The sequence below is a fragment of the Oreochromis niloticus genome, linkage group LG22 (assembly GCF_001858045.2).
Source record: "Oreochromis niloticus isolate F11D_XX linkage group LG22, O_niloticus_UMD_NMBU, whole genome shotgun sequence".
Lineage (NCBI taxonomy): Eukaryota > Metazoa > Chordata > Actinopteri > Cichliformes > Cichlidae > Oreochromis > Oreochromis niloticus.
Window position 1 is genome coordinate 2,158,912 of NC_031985.2, and position 8,429 is coordinate 2,167,340.

Here is an 8,429-nt window from a genome sequence, read left to right on the forward strand (position 1 = left end):
ATGATCAATTTGTTTGCAGCGTTTTTTATTTCATTTGTGAAAAAACAGAACAAAAAAAAAACAGAACACGGTTTTATATAGAGGTCCAGGTCGGGGAAAGCATCTTTTTGAACCGAGCGGGTTTTCTCCCCCTTCGCGCAGGTGTCAGTCCTCCCTCCTCCTCCTCAGATTTAAGACGCGCATACTGGTCGCGGGCTCTACGGTTATGTATGGAGGATGAGGGGATGTTTGATTCGACCAAAGTAGTTAAAAACGCCGTCCATCCTTTCGGGCGCGTTTGGTTTTTACTTTTAAAAGAGAGGGAGAGGTTTTTAAATAGGTCGATCATGTGAGAGCCCCGCACCGCATCCCCCTTGTAAACAAATTCCCCCTCTTAGTCCATCCTCCTCCCCCCTCCGCTAATTTCTGCATGATGTAGCGAGCGTTTTTGCGGTCTCGAGGGGGTAGGGATTTTAATACTTCTTCCACAACTTCATCCTCTTCCCTGGGCTGCTCCTGTTGGTGCGGATGCACCTGCTGCAGATGCACCTGCACCTGCTGCTGCTGCTGTGGCTCCTCGGGCGGCAGGTGGAAAGTCACCCGACTCTCCTCGTCCCGACCCTGTTTAGAGAGCGTGAGATATTTCCGCAGCAGAGACTCGTATCTTTTCACTTTTTTCGTACAAATTTAGCCGCGGATCCTCCAGTATAGCTTTCATCCTTTCGTCCAAATCGTCTTTGGCGGCTTCTCTGACCGTGGGCTCGGCGGGTCGGGTCAGTTTTTTCATCTCGTGAGAGGGAACGAGAATCATTTATAAAACATCTCAGCGTTTCTGAAATATTCCTCCCAGCAGGTTTCCCAGAATAGGCACGGCGGCGGACAGGAGAGGGAAAAGAAACCCTCCCGTCTGTTTCTTTAAAACTTGGCGTTTACGGTTTAAGCTCGTTTTCTTGTCGGCCAGCAGTCTGATGATTTTTTTCTGGCGTTTCAGTTTTTGGTATTGAGAAGCGGAAAGAGGTATGTTCCCCTTTAAAAGATATCTCGCACAGCGCCTGGAGGAAATCTGGGGAGCTGTGAGCGAGAATGTCTTTGCGTTTCTGCGGCGACGCGTGGTACAGAGCCTGTAGTAAGACGGCGTTCCTTTTTATACGCTGAGACATGGCGAGCCGCTACTTGGATTTGGGCAGGTAGATGACGGGCTGCTGTCCTGGAAGCAGACCGGCGCGCACTCTGTAGCGTTCTGGGCAGGAGGGAGTGAGATCGAGGATTAAATACCCGTGGGGCTCCTCCGTGGTGTCTTTGAAACTGTCTGAGAAAAATGTTTTTTGCGAAGGGAAAATTTGACGGGCCAAAATCTCAATCTGCAGCTTGTCTCTGGGGTTTTTAAACAGCACCATATAATTGGAGTTTAAGCTGATGGTGCGGCTGTATTTGCCCTGATGGAAAACGTTCTGGGTCAGCATCATGACAGAGACGTTTTTATGGTGGCGGTATTGAGTGAAAATTTTAACCACTTCCGGGTGATCCGAGGCCTGAAAGATGACATCATCCAGCACCACCAGAGCGTCTTGGAAATCTTCGAAAGAATCAGGCAACCCCTCGACAAATTTAATGTTTTTATTGGTCTTTGACAGTTCCTCGTACATGGGTTGAAAAGAAGTATAAATCCACACAATATTCGCGGGCACAATATTCGCGGGCACAGTATTCATGGCGCGTTCAGTTTTCCAAAACACACTTTACAAAATGAGTTTTCCCACACCCGCTAGGCCCCACAACGAGACAGGAAAAAGGCACTTTCAGTCTGTGATCAAAATCAATTTCCTCCATTTTAGAAGAAAACGACGATAATTAAAAAAACAAACAAACAAACCAAAAAAACCAAAAACCAAAACAAAACACACTAGTACCCGAAAGGCAGAGTTGTGCCGTCTGGAAAGAGGCGCCTCTTGTTGTAGACCACGCGAAACTTTTTTTGAAATGTTCTGTTTTTGAGCACAAACCCTCTCTTATCCCTCTGAATGCCGTGCTGAGGGGTCTCGAGCTCCGCCTCCTTCATCCCCGAAAGGTAACTTTCCACCAGCTCGCTCATACTGTCAAAATTGACCCGCTCGCAACATTCTCTTGTCTGCGTTATACCTTTCATTTTTACCACAAGTTTCTTCTTGTTTCTGGTCCGGTAGGCGTAGCTCTTTGGACCTGCGGAGACAAATTCCTGGATGGTGTCCCCGTCTAATTCATCTGTGAGATCGCCAAGATAGTTGCCCAGCTCTAAAGGTTCCTCCCCCTCTTTCACTATGTAGATCAGAGAGTCGGTGTCGGTGTACAGAACGTTGCGCTGCAATTTTTCTAAATATTCATAGAGTTTTAGGCGGGCGTAGGTGGTGGTGAAAGCGGCGATGAAAACGTTATTGGACGCGCCGGGAGGTATCACGCAACGCTCGTTGTAACTCCACTGAATTAACGCCACGTCCTTTTTTTTTGCTCTTTAAAAAAGAGACGTGTTTAAAGTCGTACTTGCCCGAAAAGACGTAGTTAAAAAACTGACTGGGCTTTCTGACCTGAGTGGTCGGCCTCAGATTGGTTCTCTGAGCAAACTTTCCCTAGAAACTGTTGAGACACAATTTAGACACCTGCCTCTTCTCGATTTTAGACGGGTCTAAACGTATTCCCTGATGCCTGAGGTACTCTTCCACGTATTTGCTCCTCTCCTCCTCGTCGCGAGCTTCCGGAGGATAGTCGGAGGCTTCCTGTTTGCCTTTGAGAAAAGTGTTAATATAGCCGGCAAAGATGTCGCTGCTGTGGTGATCAAAGTGCCAGACCTCTGTGATTTTACCCACCCTGTAACCCAATTCTAAGGCTTTGTTAAACTCGACGGTGACCCAGACCCCGGTGAGAGCTCTGGCCTCGTCATCGTGAGGGCACGGACCGGCTTTGGTGATTAGTCTCGGCGCAGGTGCGGCAGAGGGAAAATATTAATTTACCTCTGGGGGTTTTGTAAGGTAGAACGGGGAAATAGAGCCCACGCGGCGGGTACACGGTGGCTCTGATCAACCCGAAATAATGGCGAGGGTCGGAAAAATTCTCTCTGATGATTTTAGGGTGATGCAGAGGGTAAGCGCGCTTGGCGTTGACGTATGGGTACAGGGATGTGACGTCTACATAATACACATTTTCTCCGGGCGAGGCGCTGTAACGCAGCCTCAAGGCCGAAGTGCGTCCTCCGTAAAGACCCGAGCGAGGAGACAGAGGTTCCGGAGCTTCGTAGCTTTGCAAAAACTTTTTAACCTCCTTGTCCGATTTTTTCATCTTGCTCCACTTGTGCTCCCACAGCGTGACCGTGCGGACGCGGTAAACGTTTCTCAGCTCCCGGAGCCTCGCCTCGGTAGAGGCGTGCAGGTTCCCGTAAGGAGCGCGGGTCAAAGGGCAGATTTCCTCAGACCTGTAGCACTTTGGACAGCCGTGATAAAAACACCCCAGAAATTCCCACACCCACTTTTCACCATCTATCACCGCATATCCGTCCACAAAATACGGGCCTATTTTTTTCTCCCCTCCAGTTGTGAGAACGTGTTGAATGGGGATTTTCTGAGAGCGAGCTACCCACTCCAGCCACTGAATGGACGCGTGCGAATAGGCTTTGGAGGTGCGTCCGTAGTTGTCGGGCGAGGGGATGGCCAGAGTGTTTTTGGGAAGGAAGTCAAAGGAGTTTGCAAAGAAAAGCGTCTGGACTTCTTTAAGTTGTTTCATCTCTCATCCGAGAAGCTTCTTCTTCTTCTTGAAGAAGCTTCTCGGATGAGAGGTGAAACGTCTTCAAGCAACTTAAAGAAGTCCAGACGCTTTTCTTTGCAAACTCCTTTGACTACGATGACCTGGATGACTGAGAACCTTCACAGACATTTTGGGAAGGAAATTGGTGAGAAACACTTTCATGCACGCGGAAGCTATAGTCATCGCCTTGAGGCGACCTTTGTTGTGATTTGGCGCTATATAAATAAAATTGAATTGAATTGAATTGAATTGAATGCAGCTGAAAGGCTCCACGTTAGTTTCGCCTATAAACCCGTCTCTGAACTTTATGCACGCCTCCCTCAGGATATTAACGTCGTTTTGACAGTAATACAGTGACTCTTTTTCAAAGTTAAAGATGCCTCGCGAGGCCTCGCCGTGCCAACGCAGAAACTCCTCCCGTTCGGTGAGGGACATGCGCTCTACGCCGTAATCCGAAGGAGGGGGGTATGGGCCTATGTATTTTAAACGACCCCGCGAGCTGAATTTGTGGGGAAAAAACCCCTTGGATTTGTCCTCAAAGCCTAAAGCTTTGGCATGTCGCTGAGACGCATGGTGAGGAAAGACAGCGAGTCTATGAATTTGAGAAGGAAATCGGATTCTGTGAAACATATAATTTTACTGCCTTGCATGATGAGCGAAGGCGTCATGCCCTCCTCCACCAGGTGGCTGAGAATTATGTAGCTGTCAAAATCTTTGGCGTTATGCACAATGAACGTGGTCTCCCTGTATCTTTTCCTTCTGTATCTTTGAACAAACTTTTCAACGCAGTCTACACCGTAAGCGTGCCACTCTTCTCCTTCTAGCGATTTTGTGCACACTAGGTAAGGGACGTGCGTCCCCTCCCGGTCTGGGAAGGTTTCAAAGTCATAAAAGATTATGGAAGCGGTATCGAGGGTTTCGTGTTTCAGAGGTTGAATGTAACACAGGTGCTGATTTTCATCAGGAGGAAGCTCTGCGCGGCAGATTTTACATCTGACGGCAGCGCACCTGTGCTTTCCGCGATGGGAGAGGAATTTGCAGTCCGGGCATTTATACAGTCGTTGACAAATGCTGAGGTCGGAACTAGAGTGAATTCTGGGTTGCTTGTGCTTCAAGTAACACTTGTGAGTGCGACATGGCCTGTTACAATCCGGACAGATTACAGCGTCCAGAAAGTGAGCAGGGCATGCGGGGTCGAAACAGAGATTGCAGCGATCTTGTCAAACGTGTTTCTCCAGGATATGGTATCCGCGGTGACATTCCTCGCAAATGTGTTTGACTCCTAAAAATGTTTTTAGATTTTTTATCCCGTAATAGTGATGCTGGAATAAGAATAAGTACAGCGAGTGAGGCGTGTTTGGGGACTCTGTCTCGATTAGCAAAAGAGTCCTGTCCTCGGGAGGGCGGTAAAACACAACGATTTTACAATTTAGTATTTGCTCAAATTTATCTATGTCGGTGAGGGTTACCTGGGTCCGATCACTCAACCCCGATAAACGCTGCAGCTCTCTGCCGGGTTCCAGGGCCTGTTTATCTGTGAAATGAGGCTCGGTGAGGTGAGCCAAGTTAATGGCGAAGCACAGATTGTCGTTTTTGTTTTCTACCACGTACAGACAGCGTCGCTTTTTGACTATAATTTCATTATCTAATGTTTTGTGAATCTTTTTACGCGGGCCATTGCTGCCGCCTCTAGGATTTCTAATTACTTGCACTACAATTTCTAGGGGAGAGCTGACCACGATCGCGCCGTTTGATTGTATCAGTCTGGCCAACAGGTCCTCAAAAGCCGGTACAATGTTTTCGGTGCGATCGTCGATGTTAAAAACGGCATGCTTTTGCGCGTGCTCGCTGATGATCTCCAGTTGAACGCGATCGTTATGGCTAACTTCGGGTCTGACCCTATCCGTTAGATCTACAAAATTGTCCCTGACGTCGAGGTAAAATTGAGCGAGGTCGGCCGCGTCATCCGGAGAGGGAATGTTAAAGACTCGTCTTATTTCAAAATTATTAAATTGTTCACGGCGAGTCACCGCATCGTTCTGTACCCGAGATCCTCCGTGCTGATGCTCCGCAGGCTGCTCCTCCTCCGCAGGCTGCACCTGCCGCTCTTCCTCCGCAGGCTGCACCTGCTGCTGCCGCTCCGCAGAGCGCTCCTCCCTCTGCTGGCCGTAGAGCTGAAGAGCATTTTCTAAAGGTTGCAGAGGGTCAAAGTTCTGTCGGTCAGCACGCCGTTCGTTTTCAATGTTTTGGAGGAGGGCCTGGAGAGCGTTTTCTAAAGGCTGTAGGGGGTCGACCGGTGCTGCTATATGATCAACGTCTCTGTTCAATTCTGCCACGGCTTCCAACAAAGCGTCAGGAATGCTGTGTTCTTCCGACATGATTTTCTTTATTTCTTAATTCACAGACTTTTACATGTGTATGCTTTTACTTTGCATCCCTTTACAGATCCTTGTGTCGATATATTGATGCATAGGTACGGACGGTTATGGCGTACATGAAAGTGAGGTCTCCGAGGATCCTCCTCTTATGAAATCGCCGTCGGCCTGTAAGAAAAGACAAACAAAATGTATTTTTTACTCCTTCGAAAGGACAATAGCCCGATCATGTTTTACACAAACATTTTATTTATTCTTGTTGTATAAAGTTGAGAGTAAAAAAAACCACACATTTTTTTTAAATTTTATTTTATAGAGCAGAGAACTTTATTGATACAACATAATTATTTTTCAAACGAATAGTTTTTTATTTATTAGGGCCGATTCATCCCCCCGTCAATTACCTCTGAGTCTCCTGAGAGGAGGAGCTCCGGAGGCTTCCTCCGCCTGATTTTCTGTATCGGTTGGTATATTCTCTGTCATGAAAAACAAGAGAAAAAAGTTTAAGAAAACACATTGTACCTCTCCTCCGGGTCAGCATGCGCGAGTTATCTCACATCCTTTTAAAAAGAAAAAAAACATTATTTACCTCGCTCCTCCGCCCGATTGTCTGTAGCGGGGGTTTGAATAGGTATATTCTCAATTTCAGCTGTCAAGAAATAAAACAAAGAAAAAGATTTTAAAAAACTTTCTAGCACACGTTATACCACTCCAAGTCGGGAGGGGCGGTATAGCATGCTCGGCTTTTCGAATACGTCATTTTTTAGAAATATTGTTTACCTTCGGATTTAAAACGTATTTTCCTGCAGTTCTCCTGGTATGCGGTGACGAAAATAACGTCGTCTTCTTCTTCTTCTTCTTTTCGCTGTGGCTGGGTCTGTATATTCTCGATTACCGCTGTCAAGAAATAAAACAAAAAGTTTTAAAAATCCGCTCCAGGTCGGGAGGGGCGGTATAGCATTCTCTGATTACTCCGTCACATCCTGTTATTCTACAAAATGGCGGATAATACAACATATTGTTTACCTTCGGTTTTAAAACGTATTTTCCTGCAATTCTCTTGGTGTGTGTAGACGAAAATAACGTCGTCTTCTCGCCGCGGTCTTTCGCTGATCGGCAGCGGAGGTTCTGCGGGGAGGATGGTCTCTAAATTGCCTCGGAAAATGGCCGGATTTATGCTGCTCCTCACCGTGCTATCGATAGCTTCTGTAAGTAACAGAGTTTCTTTAAAAAAAACCCAAGTCTATCTAAACTTATTTTTAAAATGATATATGCTTATTTAAACGCACCGTAGTCCACTTGCGTGAAATCATCGATGTAGAAATCTAAAGAAAGTAATCAAATTATTGACTTCTTTGTTGATATATAATTTAAAATTGTAAAGAAAAAAACTTACCGGGGTGAGGCAGGAAAAGTTCTGGCGAGCTGGCCCTGGCGCTCTGATCGACGGCGTTGTTTGGACGGAATGCCGACATAATATTCACGGACTCTTCCTCACGATTGGTAGAACTGTCACAGTAGGGTCTGAGCAGATAACGGCTCTTTTGACTGCCCTCTCGTTTCTTCTCTCATTTTATCCCTGTGCAGCGAGGCATCTGTTTTTTCGCATCTTTCTCCTGACAATATCGTCAATTAGAGAGGGTTTTTTTTCTCTCACCCTTCGGTTCTCTGTTGTGTGTGTGTGTGTGCGCGCGCGCGCGCGCGCGTGTGTGTGTGTGTGTGTGTGTGTGTGCGTGTGCGCAGTCGGGAGAGGGGGGAAAAGAAAGTTGAGGTGTCCAATTTCCTTTTTTTGGGTGCCTTCTTGTGAGGGTGGTCTGTTTTCCACATTCTCCGACGGTAAAATAAATACGACTTAGAGGTGGATATTTGTTTTACTTTATGGGCAACTGTTGTCTGCGCTTGTTCTTGCTCATGACAAAACTCGCCTCCTGTTGTAAACTTGACTCTGAGAAAAGAACTCTTTCCCACAGAGGGGGTTGATTTAATAAACTTACTTGAATATGAGCTTTTTTCCACTAAGGGTTATTTTATGGGGAGATGTATGAAATTATTTACCGGGTTACAAGCAATGAGAAATGATAATATTGGTTGTTGACTCCTTAGTGTGCGTTGTACAAGATCATTTTCTGTCTATTGAGAAAAACCTGCTGTAAAAGTAGCTCAAAATAATGAAGAAAAACTCTCTACTTTGGTCTGACAAGGAGCGGGCTGCACAAAACATACCTCATATAGGTGTTTTAATAATAATATTTTTTTGGGCGCGCTATAGGTTATAAGCATTGAGAAAAACTGATATCTGCTGTC

The 8,429-nt window shown here is 46.3% G+C and overlaps 1 long non-coding RNA gene across 1 annotated transcript; it reads right to left on the reverse strand.

Annotated features, from left to right (window-relative positions):
* Nucleotides 1-6,168: 6,168 nt before the first annotated feature.
* LOC102081381 (uncharacterized) lies at nt 6,169-7,509 on the reverse strand. The gene is made up of 6 exons (XR_268531.4): nt 7,415-7,509; nt 7,152-7,331; nt 6,906-7,022; nt 6,715-6,774; nt 6,530-6,601; nt 6,169-6,293 (listed from the first exon to the last, which is right to left on the reverse strand). It is a non-coding gene; the product is annotated as an uncharacterized LOC102081381 (long non-coding RNA).
* Between the last annotated feature and the right edge of the window lie 920 nt (nt 7,510-8,429).